At 38.0% G+C, this 22,647-nt stretch overlaps 1 pseudogene; it reads right to left on the reverse strand.

Moving 5' to 3' along the window:
* The window catches only part of LOC127680453 (ubiquitin-conjugating enzyme E2 G1-like), a 107,732-nt pseudogene extending 92,785 nt beyond the window's left edge, over nt 1–14,947 (reverse strand).
* Between the last annotated feature and the right edge of the window lie 7,700 nt (nt 14,948–22,647).

The raw sequence follows: 22,647 nt of genomic DNA on the forward strand, positions 1-22,647 counted from the left end.
ACGTGCTCTATGTGAGGTATGTGGTAGAGAATATAATTACTCATTAAAAGAGATTATCTTCCTTCTGCTGTATCAAAATTAATTTGCATGTCCTGGAGACAGAATGTTTTCCCAGGATCTCTTCAATTGTTCAATATAACTGGAAGTGAGAAATCCATGAAACATGAAATACACAGAACGAACAATATTTCAAATATTAGTATTTGCAAGCAAAGGATGCCTCTATTTCTCACGTCAGAGAACAGAGTTTTGTTCTGAAGGGCTCAAAGGTGTCATGAGGGTCTTCTTGATATGTAACCAATACTGATCAATATCAGTCTTTAAATCATCAAACAAACATCACTAATAATCCATGGACATACTAAGATTTATCAGAGGATACATGACATCTTTGGACCTAGAATGACTGTACAAAGATATACAAGAGTTGGGGAATCCTCTGGGTATACGCCCAGGAGAGGTATAGCAGGGTCCTCATGTCCAGTCTTCTTAGGAACTGCCACACTGATTTCCTTAGTGGTTGTACCATCTTACAATCCCACCAGCAGTGAAGGAGTGTTCATCTTTTTCCACATCCTCACCAACACCTGCTGTCTCCTGAGTTTTTAACCTTAGCCATTCTGACTGGTGTGAGATGAAATCTCAGGGTTGTTTTGATTTGCATTTCCCTAATGACTAATGATGTTGAGCATTTCTTAAGGTGCTTCTCAGCCATCCGAATTTCTTCAGGTGAAAATTCTTTGTTTAGATTTGTACCCCATTTTTTAATAGGGTTATTTGGTTCCCTGGGGTCTAGCTTCTTGAGTTCTTTGTATATATTGGATATTAGCCCTCCACTATGTTCACAGCAGCCTTATTTATAGTAGCCAGAAGCTGGAAAGAACCCAGATATCCCTCAATGGAGGAATGGATACAGAAAATGTAGTATATATACACAATGGAGTACTATTCAGCAATTAAAAACAACGAATTCATGATTTTTTTTTAGGCAAATGGTTGGAACTAGAAAATATCATCCTAAGCGAGGATCACAAAAGAATCACAATCACAAAAGAATATACATGGAATGCAATCATTGATAAGTGGATATTAATTAGCCCTGAAGCTCTGAATACTGAAGATACAATTAGCATATCAAATGATTCCCCATGAAGAAGGAAGAAGAGGGCCCTGATCCTGGAAAGGCTTGATCCAGTATTATAGGGGAGTACCAGGACAGAGAAAGGGGAGGGGGAAAGATAGGAGAATGGATGGAGAAAAGAGGACATATGGGACATATGGGGGGGGGGGGGGCTGGGAAAGCGGAAAGCTTTTGGAATGTAAACAAAGAATATAGAAAATAAAAATATATTTTAAAAAAAGATCCACAAGAGTTACATAAACACAATTAAATTTCTAAGGCTATAGTTAAAATATTTCTATTTTTTATTCAAAACCATTTCATAATAAACTACATGAAGCTTCACAGAGACAAATTCAAGTAATTACATATGTCACTTAGGCTGCATATACTTACATAAACATGGTGATATTTCTGAATTCTGCTTAGAATTCAGGAAAAAAGGATTAAAAGTAAAACATTTAACTTCTTGAAAAGTTAAGTTGAGTGGAAATAGTCTGATATTCAGACATTCTGATATATCAAGATGCTGACATGAAATCATTCATAAGAAAAAAGTAATATAAGAACAAAAGAGGGTGGTTGCCATAGACCCTACTGTAGTTAAAGGTAGGAATGCTGATTAATGAGAAAAAGAACAAAAAAACCAAAACAACAACAACAACAACAACAACAAAACCACTGAACCAAATTTTAAAAACTGCCACGGCCAAAGCTTCACCAGGGGTGATAACCAGATACTTCACTGCAAAGAGAGAGAAACTACTATAAAGATGTGCCTAGGAGACAATGCAAGAAAGAATTTAAACAAAATTTTCAGAACAAGTTCTAAATTCTAAAATTATCTCTACATACTGATCAATAGTTGGTTTGGCATATATGAAGAATAGGAACCACAACCATCCATGGCTTAAATCAAGAATAGACACTCCTCTTAGATTATTGGGTCTCCGTGCTGTCTCTCTAACTTTATATAACTGGTATTCTATGAAATTACCTCTAAGGGACAGTCTTTTCTCTTCACTTTAGTTAAGTTAGTAATGTTAAACAGCTTTACACTGGCCTTGAGTTACTAATATCTTGATTATTATCTATGACTAGCAATCTCCATTAGTCAAATTATATGTTTCCGGCTTACGGGTATGTTCTTAAGTTTTAGCATCCTTTTTATATGAAACCACTTGACAAATTACCATTTCTGAGACAATAAAAAGACAATATCAGCACCACAGATCACTTTCTGACAAGAATGGATTAGAAGAATGATGGTAAAAGCATTAAATCTTATCTACACAGTTATTTTAAGTAACAGAGCACAAGATAGCATCCTCTTCCATGAAAACAGGGTTTATAAGGCAAAAGCTAACAAGTTTTATCCAATTCTTCTAATCTCCCCATGATCATCACCAAGGGATGCGCATCTATTTGTTCTGCCACTGTTGCCTCTATACACAAAATGTAGCCTCCTTTACCGTATGCATCAATTTTGATTGCATGTAATTAACAAGGATGTAAATTTTATTGACAAGAATGGATTAGAAGAATGATGGTAAGGAAGAAGATATAGTGGAATGAAGAAAGGAAATAAGGAGGGGGGAGAGAGGAGACAGCTAAGAGGGGAATGTTCTCTGGGATGGGAGACTTGAAAAAGTCCAAGCCATTGATTGGAGGATGAGAACAAAGAGGAAGAAAGATTGAATTCCTCCTTACATCTGCTTCTAAGCTGTCTACCCGAACCCGTGGATTATAAAGACTAATAAGTAATTCATGGAGCAATGTGAAAAGTTATTGTTATCTAAACGTAAAAACACTAGTGATGATTTGGGGATGTAACTCAATGCAAGAAGGTTTGCCTACCACATGCTGAGGTCCTCACTTCAGCCCCCAGCACCAGAACAAATCCCACTTAAGAAGATTTCTGAGGCCTACAAGTTTTGTTTCTGCCTAGAATGACATCTCTGCAATTCTTTCCTAGAATGAGAATAAACTCCAAAGATTCAACACACTCTAAAACACAGGCCATAGCATGGGCAAATACTGGCCGTAGCTACACATGGGACAGTCAGACAAAAAGCTTTCTGAGATCCACATCTCTTTACTGTCATTGGTTTGTAAAATAGAAACTAATACATAGCATAGAACCTTGGCAAAAAGTAGATAGACCATACAGGTTATATAAGAAAAAAGGGTGTGTGTATGGGTATGTATGTGTGTGTGTCTCCTATTTGATTTATGAAAGTTTCAACATCTATTTTCATAATTGTAGTTAAGACATTTCTATATCAACTTTAAAATTTTTATAGAAAAGCATAATAAATATAGACTAGGAAGGGATTATACTTATGGGAAATTATCTTTTGTAAGGCCCATTACCCACCTTGTTTTAAACTGCAGTTTTGACTTCATAACAAATTATTTGACAAACAGCAGAACCCAGAATCCTATTAGAAAGGGTTACTTCAAACAGTCAGTTTTAGGACTGGAGCTAGACCCTTGAAGGTACACACACACACACACACACACAAATACATGTGTATGCCTGTGTGTGTATGTGAGAGAGAGGGGAGGGGGGAAGGAGAAGGAGAGGGACAGAGAAAGACAAAGACAGAAAAAGAGACAAAGAGAGACAGAGACAAAGAGACAGAGGAGCAGAGAGGAGAGTAGAGGAGAAAAGAGGAGAGGAGAGGAGAGGAGAGGAGAGGAGAGGAGAGGGGAGGGGAAGGAAGGGGAGGGGAAGGGAGGGGAGGAGAAAAGAGGGGAGGAAAGAAGAGGGGAGGGGAGGGGAAGAGAGGGGAGGGGAAGAGAGGGGAGGGGAGGAGAGGAGAGGAGCTTAATGCAGCATAAAACACATTATAAGGTCTGATTGCCAAGAGGCTCAGAGACATTTAGAACAACCTGCCTAGGTCCAGCAAGTTGGTGACTGGGACAAGAAATCAAATCTGCTTTACCTGCCCCAAAACTCTGACAATAACGCATATGAATGTCCCCAAGCAAAGCCCCTACTTCTTCTTGCTCCAACCAGCCATACAGTGGGAAGGGCTTAGCTTTGCCACATGTCACAAGCCCATTCACAGACTGATTACCAAGTGACTTCAAGGAAACTAGATTTTGCTCCTGTCAGACGTTAAGTGTATCAGTTCTTCTGGTTGAGGTTTAAATGGCCTAGGTGTCAGCGCTCTTCCTTAGGACAAGTATATACTTCTATCCAAGCTTCTCATTACAGGGCTTACCTGTCAGGAAAGGTTGCTGACACTGAGATCTGAAACACACATAAACCTCAGTTGCGCCTTCTTTACTGACCTTTAGAGTGGTCTCCAGTGTGTAATCCCTCAACAGATACAGTAGACCTGAAAACATTGATTATAAATTCCTTCTCATTAAAAAAAGGTCACAACTACAAAACTCCAGAGGCATTAATACTGCTGGAGAACCCTGAGTGGAAACAGAAACATTCTCTGCTTTTGCCAGTGCCATGAACCTAAGCAGTTAAATGCCCCATACTATTACTGTAGCACGAGATTTTACTAGGTTACACTAATGTACATGTGGAAACCTTTCCTAAAACTCTACAAGTTTAGAAGTTTCTAGGACCCAAACCCAATGTGTTGTAGTAACTTCAATTATTATCCATATCCACAAAAAAAGATCATCAAAAAAACCCCTATAATCCCCACATGGATTCAAAAGACAAACAGCAGACCTGAAGCCCCCCAAGGTAGCTGTGATACAATTCTGTTTCATTGATAAAACAGCAGCTTACATCAGAGATGTATTATCTCACATTTCCTTATATATATATGTGTATATCTGTAGTATCATAGAACCCTCAAACATCAATGACACAGGTAGGGTGGGGGGATATTTTCACCATAGCTATTTATTGTCATAGAAGTCAAGGCCTGTTGCATAAGAATTTATGCAAGCTGGTACCGGAAAAAAGGCGATATGTGAAGTCAAGGAGTTGAATCTTGTAAATCAAAACTCAGTTCTTTCTATTTTTCTTGGTATCGTGAAAGGATGTCCAAACAGCAGGGTATTATTTAGTCCTATAAGATATAGTTTATCTTTCCTAATTAATACTCAGATGGTCATGATCCTTGATAGTACTAATGAAGAGGTTTCTAGGCCCCTCCTTTGGAACAACAAAACACAAAAGTAGAGAAACTGACTGAAAAATCTCTCCAGCCTTTTTCCACCCCTGCCTACTGACCCATCTCAGTTAATGGCAGTACTTACAAAGCCATAATGCAAACATAAAGCCCACAAAACAAAGCAAGGTCAAAAACTTGATTTGCTCTCTTTATAAAAAGATCTGTGGAGTACTGAGTATCCCTGATACCTGCCCATTAGGACCTACTGTCATGCAACTCACCCAGGCATGCTTCTGAAGCAAACTTTCCCTGTTTTTATCCTTGGCAGGTAGAATAGCAAACTGGTAAAAGTAGCATTTACTCTTCCATTGTTTTGAGCCTTATAAAACCAAAAGATTCTAATCATCCAGCCCTTGGCTTAACAACCAATCTTAACAGGGGCTTCAGAGGGAGTGGCCTACAGGCCTACAGGCCCTGCTGTTTCCTGTAAAGAACAAGGTCTGAATACCTGGAGCCAGATCTGCTGCTGAAGGCTAGGCTTTACAAAGCAATGTGCATTAAGAAGGAGGGAACACCTCAGCCTCAGCATGTCAGCCCAGGGGTTCCCAGGAGGAGCCACCACCAGTGACAGGCCTAGTACAAAAGGAAGTTTACTGGGGGAAGGGAAGGGGACCAGGAAAAGGGACAGAGGCAGTGAATAAAGGACAACAGAAAGACAGAAAGAGAGAGGAGGGAGGAAGAGAAGAAGAGGCCAGCTGGCAACAAGTGGAGGAGAGAGAGAATGAAGGAGAATAGGAGATGGAGAGAGAGAGTGAGTGAGAGAGAGAGAGAGAGAGAGAGAGAGAGAGAGAGCACACACACACACACACACACACACACACACACACACACACGTAGCTGAGCAGTTCTTATACTCCATGTTGGCTCAAACCTAGGTAGCAGTTGGCTGGAGCCTGGCAGAATTGTCTGTAAGCCGACAGAAGGACCCTACAGGTCTACTTGAATGTTTTTGGAGCAATAATGTTTTAACTAAATAGAATAAATACAATTAATCAAGTGTTCATTGGAAAAATTATTGTAACCAAAAACCTACAAATACTAAGTGTTTGTGTGTGTGTGTGTGTGTGTGTGTGTGTGTGTGTGTGTCTGTGTATTAAAAAGGTAAAACACAAAACAAAACAGTAATTCAAAGGAAAAAGCTATCATAGAGCTTTCCTACCTACAGGTCCATGGGAGTGGATAATGCAAAGTGAAACCAGAACTCTGGGCTATCATACAAAGTCTCCCCCAAGTTTAAAGGCTCAAGGTTTTATCTCCTCAGTGTGGAAAGAACTCAGCCTTGTGCACACAAAGCAAGCCCTCTGCTGAGCTACACCCCAACTCCTCACACAGCTTTAAAACACTGTCAGGGCAAACTAAACCTACCTTCAGCCTGGTCCTGGACACTCTGTTCTGGGTTCCTGGCTTCAAAGGAAAACATCAGTGTGTGAGAGAACAGAGGCAGCAGACTACCCTCAAGAAAGCAAGAACTGGGCGCTGGTGGGGGTAGAGGCAGGAGCCTTTGATCCCAGCACTTTTGAGGCAGAGGGGGTCAGTCTGTGAGTTCAAGGCCAACCTGGTCTACAGAGTGAGGGTGAGCTAAGACTACACAGAGAAACCTGTCTTTAAAAAACAAAAACAGAAATGTAAGAAGACAATGTCATTTCTTCTCAGGGTTCCTGGGAGTCGATGTATGGAGGCTCAGCAAATTTCCCACAATCACACCAGTGCAGGAGGGGAAAAAAAAAACAGTTCCCTAGCCAGCAGAGAGGGAAGCCTGTGGACCTAAAGGAACACTAACTGAAGGATCTGTGGGCCTGATGGTTTCTTGAATCTTGAGAAGCCTTAACTGATGGGTGCAGCTTTCACACAGAAATCTCCTGTACCTTAACAAGTACATATGCCTCTTTTCTTTGGAGAAGCATGTAAAATAACTATACACAAGAATTCCATAAGAAGTTGCAGGAGAGTTACAGCATGCATGGCTAAGACCACTATCTCTGCTGCCTCCAGAGCTCTGTTGAGTAGCTAAAAAGAAAGGAAGGGGCCAGCAGTTAAGTAAATTCACACTCGGCTATGCAATGGGCTGCAGATCCAGGATAGCCTTGTCTATGGCTTCCTCAGTCACACCTGCCTGGCAGACCAAACTCTGTGTAGCTGTGAGAGATGTGGGCTTGGAGCCTGGCAGGGACAGCACTAAGGTGTCTTCATTGCTCCATCTGAAAGAAAAGCTACATAAAACCAGGGAACACTACCCACCACAGCCCCATCTGTCTATTTTCAAAGACCTGGGATCTTCTGTATAAATGCAAGGGCCTCAGCCTGAGAGCTGGTCTTGCATCAAACAGAAAGCAAGGCCAGCAGGCAGTTCCAAGCCCAGCTGTTTCCCAAGCTCCTGGTGCAGGTGTGAGATCACCCCCAGGAACCTCACCTGCCTGCAGTTTGTCACCTCAATGTCATTACCACAGACAGAGATGTGTTGGGGGTTTTGTTTTACTTCACACAAGAGGGAAGTCATTTTTGGAATTTTTCATCTTAAATAGTTTTTTTCTTAAATGTATGTGACACATATTCCTCATAGGACTTAATAAAATAGATATTTCTCATGACTGCAAAGAGAACTACAGCTGCACAGATTAAAACAAAATTTATTTATTTTTTTTTGTTAAAAAAATTCTGGTTGGAATCAAAATACAGGTTTAACCAAAATTTCTGGAAACTTTAAGAACTAATAAAAAATGAAATATTCTCAGGAAGTAGTTTTAATATACTATTAATTTATAGAACAAAGCTAGCCAAAGCTAACAAATATTGAGCAATATATCCTGGTATTTCTTTTTGTTACCTAACAAAATATTATTTCAAAACAGATTTTTCAAAACCTTTTCTTTCATGATTATCATCAGAAAAACAAGCTGAAAAATCATTATCCTCGGGTTCCTGAAACACTTAACTTGATAGGCAGGCATGGTGGTAAAGGCCTGTCACTCCAGCACTCAGGAGCTCAGGGTGGCAATGTCCCCAATTCCAAGCCAGTCTGTGAGTCCCTATCTCCAAGAATCCAGGAGAGACAAGCAAAATTTTTTCCTAACCTGACATGTCTCTAAAATGGGCTACAGGCTACAAAGGTTCTGATTGCTGCTACAACGTTCCCTCGTAAACACAAAGCAAGCCCGTTTCCTAGCAAGAGCTTTGGATGACTAGTCAGGAAATACTATTCTTGCATGTAACCTCAAGCACATGAAAACAGATACAGGTTCTTTCACTTGGTTATTCTGTTTTATGATTTAATTTTTTGACTTGTTTTATATATGAGTATATATAGACTATGTAATTAAATATATGTATGAAAACTAAACACATTCCCTATCCATTAAATGTTCAGAAGAGGAAAGAAAAGTGATAGGAATGTGGTTTTCATCACATCCTCAGGTGACTTCCCAGATCTCCTTGTCACGGTGAGAGTGTTACAATGACAAGAAGGAACAAACCTTGGGGACCCTGTAACCTCCCCAGACATGGTGTTCTAAGAGGACTTGGCTTGGCTTGCCTCTCCTGATTATACACTATATCCTGGAAGCAGAGGAATGGTGACACGGACCACTGGACTGTGGACAATGTTTTCTAGTCCCAATTGCTCCAACTCCTCATTTACTATTTTGTGTGTTGCTCTGACACAGTAAGATGAAGGTAGACATAACTCCAGACAAGAGCATTAAAAAATGTTATGCCTTTTCTAATTAGGTAAAGAATGCAGAAAAGCATGCATTTACAACATATTTAATAGACCAGCGTATATGTGCACACATACACATGCTTGCTGTTGCTGTCTCTGTCTCTCTCAGTTCCAGGGGCCTGATATGTCTTTATTGGCATAGGTACATAGGCATGTTAAGATTTACATAAAAACATTTTCCTTCATGTAGTGATTAATAGTTCACAACTCAAATATCTGAAAATCTAGAAAAATCTTACTATTAAAAATTATTTTGACCTCCACCAAAACTAGTATTAGCTAATATAAACAATTATTCCTACACCTTCCAAGTTTGAAATTAGATATCCAGAAACACAATGCAAACAAAGCAGTTCATATTTAAACTACCTCTGATGTTCCTTTTGTAGACTTCACACCGTGGGTTAACAGGTCACACTACAAAACAGCATTCTATAGATAACAGATACTGACCAGATGTTCAAATAAAAAAATAAAAATTGTTTGTGAATTTTTATTTGGATACAACTAAGAAAAGTTATTATTATGCCAATTAATCAAAGAATATGTTAGGGGGTGGAACCTTCACATTATAATGATTCTTCTGTTTCGAACTTACCAAGACAAATAAGCCATGTATATCCACTAGGATTGAGGACTTTTTGACTACTAGTTCTAAGGCACCCAAGTAGATAAGGCAAATGACTTAGATATGATAAGATAATGACTGTACCTTATGATCTCAAAGGACACCAACAGTACAGATGGTAATTTCTACTGAGTCTACACACACCCTACTCTTCAAGTCTAACGACTCAGCATAAGGAATGAGCTGCCACAAGAAGCAATTATGGGGAAGCTCTCAAAAACAAAAACAAAACAAAACAAACCCAACAAATACAAAAAGACTAACACATTCTGTTGTCTATCCACTCTCCAAGTTATGAGATGCTCAAACAAATCTTGTAAATTACCCTAGGAATGACAGTCCCAGTCAATGAGGCAGTGGCGGCATGGATACCGATACAGTCAGTACCAAAAACAGCATTACTCTGAAAAGCCCAAGATGCATACAAACCAACTCCCAGACTGTACAATTGCCTCTTACAAATCCATCCCAGATAACTGATGCCTACGACAGAGAATATGTCAGTCGTGTTCAGCAAAGCCCTGGTGTCTGGCAATAGAAATTGTCCCAGCTAAAAAACTATTTAGAATTAGCAAAAGGAAAACATGTAAGTTTTTCACGTGCTCTTTTCTAAAAGTTATTATCTTTCAATTAACTCCCTTCACTCATAATTTAGGATCTTCTGAATCAAAGAGATCCTTTTTAATCTCTATTTTAACAAGCTTTCATTTTCATTATTATAAATGGATGTCCGATTTTGATAACCAAATTCAGCTCCCTATACTAAGGAAAAAGTACTGATAGCAGTGGAGGCACAAGTCTCAGCCTCCAAAGTCGGAAAGATAAAGTCATGGATTTTGAGCACATGGCTCTGAAGTGAGACTACACTAGTCTTGCCTCACTTGAGGTCGGACTGCCCACTCCTTACACCCCACATTTGAATCATCTCACCATGCTAACATTCTTCCCTAATCCTCCAATCAGAATTGCTAAAGTCAGCAGCTATAGGAGAAAAAGGTAAAGGAGGGGGGACGAAGATCCTTAGCACCAGTAGTAATGTAACACAGAAATAACAACATGTCAACACAATTCAACAGAGCATGTTCTACTGTTATACAACAGGTAATAATGTGAGCCACAGATACAGGTTAAAATCTTCTAGCAGTACCTGCTGGATAATAGTGGCACACATCTTTAATCCCAGCACTCAGGAGGCAGAGACAGGTTCTGAGTTCAAGGCTAGCCTGGTCAACCCTGTTCCAGGCTGATCTACAGAGAAAGTTCCATGACGGCAAGGGCCACAGAGAGAAAAGCTATCTCAATAAAAAATTCCTAGTAGCATATCTTTAAAAAACTGTTTAGGGCTAGAGAGATGGCTAAGTGGGTAAAGGCACTTGCCATACAGCATGAGGATCTGAGTCTGAAGTATGAGAATCCATATAAAAACTGGGCAGACAGCATCAATGTCTCTAATTCCTGTACTCCTATGGGGAGATGGGAAGCAAAGAAAGGAAAATTCTAGAAGCCCATGGGTCAGTAAATCTGGCATCCATAGTTGAAAACCAAGAGAGACCAAACAAGACACAAGATAAAATTTGATAACAAGGTTGCCCGCTGACCTCCATGTGTGCCCTGGCATCTGGCACGTATATTTACACATAAGAATTGGATGGACACATACAGATACATATATACACATCTCACATACACATGAAAAGTTTTAAAAGGCAATATTTTAATACATTCTATTTAACTTACTATATCTAAAATTTTATTCCCATGGAAAATCAATAAAAATGAGATTTATTATTATTATTTTTATCTCTAATCTTTAATGCATTGATACCTCAAAAGCATGTCAATTTGGACCAGCCACATTTCACTGCTGAAGAGTCAGATGTGGCTAACAGCTCCAGAATTACGTAATACAGCCTTAGTCTGCTGGGTGCTAGAATAAATGCATTAAATGTATTGATTTATTTCCTCTTCACAATAATTCTGTAAGGGAAATATTACTATATGTTGTTATTTTATAGATGAGAAACCAAAGCAAGGATACACAATAATATGGTAGATACTAGAATCAAAAATCAAAGGTTGGTCTTCTGACTACAACTATTATATTATTTATTAAATTACTACTGTGTAAATGACTGTGTTCCTTGAAACAATCAGAAATATTTATCTTTCACCTTAATAAATGAAGACATAAGATATCAAGCCTTTACAAGGTAATCACAGGCCCTATGCTAACTAACCTATGTAGGTTAGTAAGAGCACATACATCCATTGCAAACTGACTAGATCCCTTGGCATAAAGAACCAACAAAATATAAAAATAGTATGGAGATTTATAGAAAATACCAATCCATTAGTACCAAAGATTCCTCATGAAAAGAGATGACATTTAAAATGGACTTTTATGCAGAAGTGTAGCTAAGAAGTAGGGTCCTCACTAACTAACATACATGCAGGCCTGGGTTACGGCTCTCTGTCACAACAAAACAAAAGACAAAAAGATTTTAGAAGCTTAGGATGAAGTCTTCCGAGGGCAGAGATGAGGATGCAGAGGAAAGAAGCATTGCGTTGTGCTGAAGGAATACATAAACCAAAAGTCATATGGCTAGTGGAGCAGATAGGACGGCAAACAGATGCAGTAGGAAAGCCATCTAAGGGCCACAACATCCTACACAATGCTTGAGGAAAATGGCAGCATTAACAAACCTGATGTTTAAATAAAAGCTGTCTAGCAACAATGGGCAAGACTAACAGCAGTAAATAGTTTACACAATGAAGGCCTGTGTAAGGGTATTGCTGCAGGAGGCCTGGATAGTAGATGTGAAAATCACAGCAGTCTGCATACTATAGCCATGTCAGGGATAAGCATTTCAACTCTTGGTGATGAGCGGTAACTGAATCGTTAACTTTGCTTGTAACATAATGCTCTGGTTAGCTGTAATATGTAGGTGGAGTTTTTAACCATCCCTTTTAACTTGAACTCCCAGTATCTCTGTGTATCCAGCATCAAGATTTGTACTATCAGCATTGTATCTGGCTCTTAGTTTGAAAGACGTCTTTCTATCAACTGAATTGTTACTGGTTCACAGATTTGATGGAGGGACACTTATCTTTTAAGTAAGACAGAATTATCCTACATCTCATGTATCAACTCAAAGACAGATCTGTGGAATCTTAGGTTCTTATTTCTAATATGATTGAGTCATATTCTGAAAGAATTAATGGGCATATCTAAAATGCATTAAAGGAAAAGGTAAAAATGTCCCTACTGTTTCCTTCCATCGTAGCTGTATTTGTTTTTTTTTTCATGATTAATTAAAACACACTTAAACTTTAAGCAAATCTTTTCACTTTCCTTCCTCTTACTTACCCCAGTGCTGTAGAGCTGCATACAGTTTGCCCTGGGTTAACGCTGAAGTGTAGCCTAATCACTAGCCTGAGATGATGTTTTGGCCAGGTAAAGCAGAGCAGTTATCCCTTGTGATGGAGCAATACTTGAGACTGTCCCAGAAAGATCTCCTTGTATCCAGCACTGATTCTGATGACCACTTCAGACCCAATTTATGTTGGAAATCTTGAGTGTTTGCCATATTAGCACTGTCAGACTAGGACATGAACCTGAGTCAGGAGAGCTCAGATGTCCAGCCTGGCATGATGGCAGAGGCAGGATAACTCCATATCCAAGGCCAGACTGTCCTACACACTGAGTTCCAGGCAATCTGGGACTACATGGCCAGTAGGACTTTGCCTCAAAAACATAAAAGGATTTATGCATAAAACCCAACCATCACAGAATATACTATAGGAAAGGGCCAGTTTATTTACAGATTTGGCATTTTATACTTCAGAATGGATATTATCTTCACTAGCACATAACTCATGGCTCCTCTTAGAAAGCACAGTATTTTGGTTATTAAATAAACACTTATGGAATATTTGTCATATGCCATGTTTATGCTAGGTTTAGTGATTCAAATATAAATAAAACATGACTCCTACCCCAGGGGACACTCTTGATGGCTGAGACAGATACAAAGAAATACAAAAAGGCTATTGTACTGGCCTATGAGTACCACAGATGTGGCTGCCACATATAATTTCTTACAGAACACACATGAAGGAAAACTAGTAATTTTGCTAGTCTGTGGAGGTGAGTAACATAACTTAGCTCTTACATAAGTCCCTCCTTGTACAAATGACTAATACAGAAAGGCCAGTCAAATGTACAGTTTCTAACACAGTGGACTAAATCTGGATAATGTTCTTATGTAAGACACTACAAACTTAGGGATTCTTTCTCCTAAAGGCAAACGATAATTTTCCCAATGGCTTATACATAGAATATGTACCTAACTGCCACCTTATTTGTTTTCAATATTGCTGCACCTATCAGTACTTGTGCTAGTGAGTTACTGGGGACTCCATCTTCCAATGGTAAGTTTGAATTATGCTAAGTATTAATATAGTAAAGGCCACACTTTTTACTGGCCTTATTTCTATGTGATACTAAAATACCACCCAAAATGCAACTTGGTTTGAACAGTACCCTATATTAGAAATAAATTCCCTACATATAATATTAAGCTATAATTTTTAATAGCTACTTCATTAAATGACCACCTTTCTGAAGGGACTGATCAGGTCTGATTAGTGCTTATGGGTTCTAAGAGGATCCCATGTAGGCCAATTTTAAATATGCATATACCATTATTTCTGGCAACAACTGTTTCACTTCTTTTTACATCTATCACTATATGTGTGTCTCTTAGAATCTAGCCTGTATTTCTCTCTCAGTGATATGAATGAGAATGTTTGGGAGATCCACCCGACTCTATAGCCCAGAAAAACATGACCGGTTGTGTGCAATTTGAATTGAAAAGGTTTTGCAAACTGCTTACTCAACAATTGCGGTACATATATCTACACACATGCATGCAATCACAATCCCACCACCACTTATAAAAGTCATCAAAAAGTGCAGGAGTGTTCCCCAGACCTCCTTCCCAATATCTGCAGGTACAGTCTCAAAATTCTTGTCTCAAACAGCCATTACCAATCCATCAATATTGATGAAGAACTGAAGCCTGTTTTCCATCTTTAATTTAGTCTACCCTCAGATAAGGAGCATGAAAGTTATGACAAAGAAGTTACAAAGATCAAAAAGCTAGTTGATGACAGTCTCAGTTGGAAAAGCCCCAGATCTGTGCCTTCCGGTCCATACCACAGTGCCTACCTGGAATGCTTCTCATTTACCCTGACCTGTAGTGTTCCTTGATCTCTTCATGTCTGTAGTGACAATTTGGGGTTTCAGTTTCTTAAAAAAACACACAGAGAGAGAAATATTATTTTTCATTTTAATACCAGGGGTGGAATATGGGTCAGACTGTCCAGAGCAGCGGACTGTGATTTACCTTGTGCTCTAGCAGGGGCATGATTTTGCCAGCTGCAGTTTCTGCAATTATGTGATGTTTGAAATGCTTTGGACTTTTCAGAGAGAATATAAACACTAGAGCCTTGAGAGGCAGGGATGAGGGTGGTTGTTTGCTGTTAGCCATGGGTTTGTAAGTAGCCATGTGCAAAGAAGATACAAGAAGAAGAAATTAGATATCCTGAAGGCAAAAATCAAACTTGGACCAAGGAACTTGATGCCCTAATCAGCAGGAAGTAGTCTAATGATAATGCTGCCCTTTCCCGTCTATTCCCTTTTTCTCTCCTATCTAGTGTTAGGAGGCTGAAAGGCTGGAAGAAATAGGATGGGGAAGGGTGAAAGAGAAAAGAACCCACAAAGTGGCTAACTCCAACTACACATCTCCATAGTTTAACTCCTTACCAATTTCATTGTGATAGATACCTATGCACCCCAATTATTTTTCTTTTAGAGAATGTCAATGTCCCTGGCATTGAAAGGGAAGAAACTTACCATCATTTCACACCTACGCAGGTAATGACTGCCCACTTAACCTAGCATTTCCCACTAAGCCATCAGTTATGACTCGGAAGCTTTCACAGTACTCTTTCTATTTTAAACAAAAACAGAAAAAAATGTGTTATAGTCAGAAGACTCAGGCAGAAGGATCAAAGAGTTCTTAGCTAGCTTGTGATACACACACACATACACACACAGTTTGTTTAATATCATGATGAAAAATAACTGCTGTGTCTGTATCTTTCCAGTTCATGCACTGAATAGAGCAGAACTCACCATACCTTGTCTGAACCTCAGAAAAGATGAAATTTGAAAATCCTTAAACAATGAATTTAGAAAATGTATCCAAAAAGATAAAATACTCCAAAGTAAAATGTTAATGAACAGACTTACATGCAAGATAAGTATTCCTTGCCAAGAGATGTATTTCCTACATTTATTTCTGTGAACCATTCCTTAATGCACATACTTCTAGAAAATTTGAAAGTGTTTGACTTCCTGTTTATTATTTTAACATATTAACCTATGCTGGTTGATTTGGGTTGTTTTGTTTTGTTTGTTTGTTTGTTTGTTTTAATTCTCATATATTGTGTGCCTGCTAAACTAGTACAAAATTTATTACTAAAACAAACTGGTATCACATCCCTCAGAATAACTCCTGTAAGTCTGATATTTCTGTACCCAGGATAAAGACAAGAAACTAATAGATCCTTATCTCTTGTATCAGGCAAATGCCATATTCATTTTCATGTACATTATCTCAAAATACTCAAGCATAAATACATTTTGCCTGTTTTATAGAAAGAAGAAATAATGATCAAAAAGCAAAAGATATCAAAGTCTGAGCAGGAGTTAAGGAGGGTGTAATGGGAGTGGGGAACATACCAGAATTAAATAGTATTGGTGATGGTGTACTTTAAGATGACCCAATTTATGGCGTGTGATTATATATGTATGATAACTAATTCGATTCATAATCCAAGTGAAGGACATTTAGGAAGTTTTGTACCATTTTCAACTTTCTTATGGGTGTAAACTCATTTCAAAATTAAAATTAATTTTCTCAAGGCATAACAGTGTGGACATATAATATTAAAGTTGTAGGGTAAATTGTTATATTTTTTAAGCCACATGTAAAAACAGATAAAACAATGCCCTCAAGACTATCTTTCTTCAGTAGTAGAATTAATATTCAAATTCAGATCTTTGTTAGCTCCAAAGGTATCATTCCCTTTATTGTAAAGCCAAAAGTAACAGTACTGCGGTATCACTTAAAAACATAAATCTCTTCACTATTATACACATTTACATGACCCTTTCAGAAATAAAACTCTATTAAATAAATGTTTTAATGAAGATTTACACACACACACACACACACACACACACACACACACAAACACACATGTACCCTGTCTTCATGCACATCAGAAGAGGGAATCATAGAATCATATCCATGATTGTAAGCCACCATGTGGTTACTGAGAACTGAACTTAATACCTCTAGAAGAGCAATCAGTGCTCTTAACATCTGTGCCATCTCTTCAACACAACCAAATGTGTTTTACTTTGAAACTCTAAAGTCTATGTACTATTCATCAATCTTTAACAACTGGTTGTCTGTATGCAAATAAGATGTCATTATTTTTAAAACTTGCAATATGTAAGAATATTCAAATGTAAGCATCTAAAGAAAAATTTATTTGTACAGAAACGTATTTCTTTAATTGCAAAATAAAAATGTTCAAATTAAAAAAAAAATTCTGTGCTACATTAAGTTCAGGACAAAAAATAACTGTGTGTATAAGCCAGTGATTCACAATCTGTGTGTCATAACCTCAAAGAAACCAGCAGAAAATAGAGATATTTACAAAGAGATAATGCTACAATTCATCACAATAGCAAAATTACAGTTATGAAGTATCAAGTAAAATTATTTTGTGAGAAAATGTATTTTATGAGAAAATGTAACGGTCGCAGCATTAAGAAGGTTGAGAACCACTGGTGTAAGGGGAGATCCTAAACAATATAGCAGTTAGTTATTTATGAGTGAATGATTTAAAAACAAACGGCAAAAACAAACAAAATAAATGGCTTTGTCCTCCCCTGTCACAACTGCAGAGCTGGTGGCACCAAGAAACAACAGTGAACGTGTGAAAACTCTGCAGTGGTGGTAGGAGTTTTTAATCAAGAAGTTATTTCACTACTTTAAAAAAACATATACTTATGGGTTACCAACTTCTCACAATATCTTAAAATTGAAGTGTGAGTTTTTGTGCACTTACTAACATGCTAATTTACCAAGCATTGATATATAATATGAAAATGTACAGTAGGTTACAGCAAACAAGAAAAGAAAAGCACTAATGTTTACTTCCAACATGAGCGAGCACCTCAGAATTTTTACAGATCCAAAAGTTCCAATATTACAGATAAAGCTGGAGCGAAAGAAATGATTCAACTGCTACCCCACCCCAACCCTAAAAATCTACCCATTTTCTGGGAAGAATGTGACTCCCAAGTATGAATTCTGAACATTGTTTTTCTATTGTATAACAATAAAATAATTCTAAGATCTACAGATCCCATGCAAAATTAGTATTTTCTACTATTAAGAAAAGTAGTAGGATGAAGCAGAAGAAATTTTAACAGTGTAATTTAGCCAAAATCGCCCTAATTAATAAAAAATGCTTTTCTTTTTTGAGGCAATGTCTCACTCTGGTCCAATCTGTCCCAGAACCCACTCTGGAGTCCAGAATGACTTCAAAATACTGATAATCCTCCTGCCTCAGCTCCAGAATGCTCAGATTACAAAAACAAACCACCACATCCAACAATAATTATTTTCTTAATTGATACCCAAGAAGTCATAAAAATAAATGGGTTTATCAAAACACAATTTACAGGAGCTACAAAAAAACCAGATATACATGATATGCATGTATATGTATGCATAATAATAAGTTAACTTTAAAAATCAAGGGACTAGAGAAATGACTCAGGGTAAAGTGCTTGGTATGCAAACATGAGCACCTGAATTTAGGACCTCTATACCCACATAAAACATGGCAATACACATCTATAATCCAAATACTGAGAGGTGGAGGCAGAGATAGGCTGGTTTTTGCTGGTTAGCCTTTGTGAGTTACAAGTTCAGCAAAAGACCCCATCTCCCAAAGAAAAGCAACAGAGGAAGACTGGATGCTACCTTCTGCTCTCCATATACACAAAATAGGCATGGGTACCTACAGGCATGCGCATGTACTCAAACACACACATACAGTCCACATACAGTCCACACAACAGAAACTGTTTAATAACTGCCTTTTATTTTGACATGAGTATCAGTATGAATGTCAGCCCCAGAAATACTTGAACAAATTTCTGCTTCCCCAGATTTTACCTTTCTAATGTCACGAGTATTTGTTTATGCACAACACACAGATTTGCTCAACCAAGAGAAAATATACAATGTAGGTTTATACGTCAGCTTTTACTTTTGAGCCTAAAAGTTCTCTATAAAACTGTTTAATGTCACAGGGTACCCCTGCCATCTCACATTCTGCTTAAAACTTTTCGTAGCTATGTGTGGTCACATATGCCCACAATGGCAACTCTTGGGAGAGTGAAGCAGGACTGAGCTGGAAACCAGCCTCACATTCTCAGCCAGACTCTGTCCCTGTAGTCTCTTCAGAAGCTTTCACAGGCAATGGAGAATAGTATTTTTACTCTGAATTCATAAAATCTATCTTAAAGGAGAACTATCAGTGGTTTGGCAAATGGAGTTGGTTATTTAAGTCTATAAAACAACTAGTTGGTCAACAGAAAGATGCTACAACAGGCATGTATGTTAATCTTTATCTGCATAAAACTTCACATCAATTCTTACACAGCTCTGTTTTCTTTTTTTCAAATGTATTTAAAGTTCTAAACATTGTAGGGGAAAGACACCAACATCAATGGGGTTACTGCAGGATACTTCCAACATTACACTTGTTCAAATGTCTAACTCACCATTTATAACTATTTTTGGAGTCAACTTATTAATTGAATTCAAAAACTTAATTTTGACTTTTCTGATCAAAAATGGAATTATATTATTTTATCACCAACCAGATACATCATGTTATCCAATGATTCAGAAAGCCAAAACTTAGGTCACAGAAATCTTGATAGTATTACAAGAATTAGACATGGGTGTCTGAAACCAATTTCAAATGAATAGCTCTAAGGCAGGCATTTACAGCTATGGCACCATTACTTCATTATCTTCCATGATAACTAATTTATCAAGAATAGTGTATATTTCTGCTTATTTGTGCTTTTTGATTTTCCCTAGATATTTAGTAATACATTAATTACCTTAATAGATCATTCAGGTGTGTAGATCTCACCAAATACCTAATTAAAATTCTTCAAAGGTTATGTTTTTTGCTTTTTGAGACAGGATTTCATGTGCAGTCTGGTCTTGATCTCATGTGCACAGACTGGTCTTGAACTCATGATGTCCTTGTACTCCTGATCCTCCTTCCTCTGCCTCCTGAATACTAGAAATAATTTTTTTTGTTGTTGTTGGGGGGAGGGCATCAAACCCAGGTTTTGCACATGTTAGGTAAGCTCTCTACCACTGAGCTACTCAAGCCTATATTATACAATCTTATCTCACTTAAGAGGTTAAAATCGGTGCATAACCATACTTCCAGACATTACATATATCATCTATTCCTGTATCTTCAAAGTTATAATTGTAATTGCAGAGCATTACAACATTAAATTGTATGTGTATTATATCCTAATAAAATTGCTTCTAGAAATTTCAACCATAGGAACAATAAAACTAAGTTTATTTAAAAGTCTAAGCTATTCAAAATTATGGGGAAAATAATAAAAAAGGTCTCAGAAGATGGAAAGATCTCCCATGCTCATAGATTGGCAGGATTAATATAGTAAAAATGGATCTACAGATTCAGTGCAATCCCCATCAAAATTCCAACTCAGTTTTTCATAGAGTTAGAAAGAGCAATTCTCAAATTCATTTGGAATAACAAAAAACTCAGGATAGCAAAAACTACTCTCAACCATAAGAGAACTTCTGGGGAAATCATGGTCCATGACCTCAAGCTGTATTATAGAGCAATAGTGATAAGAAAAAAAACTGCATGGTATAGGTAAAGAGACAAGCAAGAAGATGAATGGAATAGAATTGAAGACCCAAAAATGAACCCACACACCTATGGTCACTTATATTTGACAAAGGAGCTAAAACCATCCAGTGGGGGGCAGGGGGAGACAGCATTTTTTAACAAATGGCACTGGTTCAACTGGAGGTTGAACAGCATGTAGAAGAATAAAAATTGATCCATTCTTATCTCCTTGTACAAAGCTCAAGTCCAAGTGGATCAAGGATCTACACATAAAACCAGACACACTGAAGCGTGTAGAGAAGAAAGTGGGGATGAATCTTGAACACATGGGCACAGGGGAAAAGTTCCTGAACAGAATACCAATGGCTTATGCTCTAAGATCAAGGATTGACAAATGGAACCTTATACAATTACAAAGCTTTTGTAGGGTAAAGGACACTGTCAATAGGACAAAGCGGAAACCAATAGATTGGGAAAAGATCTTTACCAATCCTACATCTAATAGAGGGCTAATATCCAATATATGCAAAGAACTCAAGAAATTAGACTCCAAACAATCAAATAAACCTTTTAAAAATGGGGTACAAAGCTAAACAGAGCTCTCAACTGAGGAATATCAAACAGCCAAGAAGCACCTAAAAAAATGTTCAACATCCTTAATCATCAGGGAAATGCAAATCAAAACAACCCTGAGATTTCACCTCACACCAGTCAGAAGGGCTACAATCAAAAACTCAGGTGACAGCAGGTGCTGGTGAGGATGTGGAGAAAGAGGAGCATTCCTCTTTTATTAGTGGGATTTCAGCTGGTACAACCACTCTGGAAATCAGTTTGTCAGTTCCTTAGAAAACTAGACATAGTATTATCTGAGGACCACTCCAGCATATACCCAGAAGATGCTCCAACATGTAATAATGACACATACCCCACTATGTTCATAGCAGCCTTATTTATGATAGCCAGAAACTGGAAAGAACCCAGATGTCCTTCAACAGAGGAATGGATACAGAGAATGTGGTACATTTATACAATGGCGTACTACTCAGCTATTAAAAACAATGAATTCATGAAATTCTTAGGCAAATGGATGGAACTAGAAAATATCATTGTGAGGTAACCCAATCACAAAAGAACACACATGGTATGCACTCACTGATAAGTGGATATTAGCCCAATAGTTTAGAATACCTAAGATATAATTGACATACTTCATGAAGCTAAAGAAGAAAGACTCAGGAGTGGGTGCTTCGTGATAGAATTCTTAAATGTTGCACTCAACAAACATAAAACTTGTGCATTGCACATGATGTTTCTTAGGGCAAGATGGTGGCATCAAAAGCTGTGAGTGTCGGGGGGGGGGGGGCAGGTCTACCTGATGAGACTTGCCCAAAAAAATTCAGAGGACAGAAGAGGAAGATGGGGAGGAGGGGTTGTTCCTGAGAAATAGGTGCTGGAAAAGATCATGTAGCTGGGGTTGGGTCTGGATAAGGATCAATCAATCAACTGATTCCAAGGCCTATAGCACCTAAGCACGGGGCTCTCTGAGCAGGCTAGATCTCAGCTCGTCAACACATCTTTCTACTAATATTTCCATCATTGCTCCACATCACCTCTGTAATTTCTTCATTCTCCCCTCCACCCACCTCCACTTAGTCTTCTATTTAGAACACAAATATCCAAATGTAAAATTTTAAATGTGAGAATTTAAAATTTTTAAACAAATAAAACTCACTTTAGAGCGAGTACTCTTAAAACTTGCACACTACTGAAAACTGAGACTAAAACTGTGCATAGGAAAGCGATGAGCGCCTGTGGCTCCACTGACTTCTGTCTCACGGGTGCTATCAAGTGGATGTTGAGGGTCTTCTTATCTTTTTACCTTCTCTTCTCGTAACAAGTCTGTCTGTCTCCATAAAGTGTTCATGAAGGGACAAAGAGCTGAAAGCTCAAAATAAGTATCGCGAAA

The sequence above is a fragment of the Apodemus sylvaticus genome, chromosome 3 (assembly GCF_947179515.1).
Source record: "Apodemus sylvaticus chromosome 3, mApoSyl1.1, whole genome shotgun sequence".
Classification (NCBI taxonomy): domain Eukaryota; kingdom Metazoa; phylum Chordata; class Mammalia; order Rodentia; family Muridae; genus Apodemus; species Apodemus sylvaticus.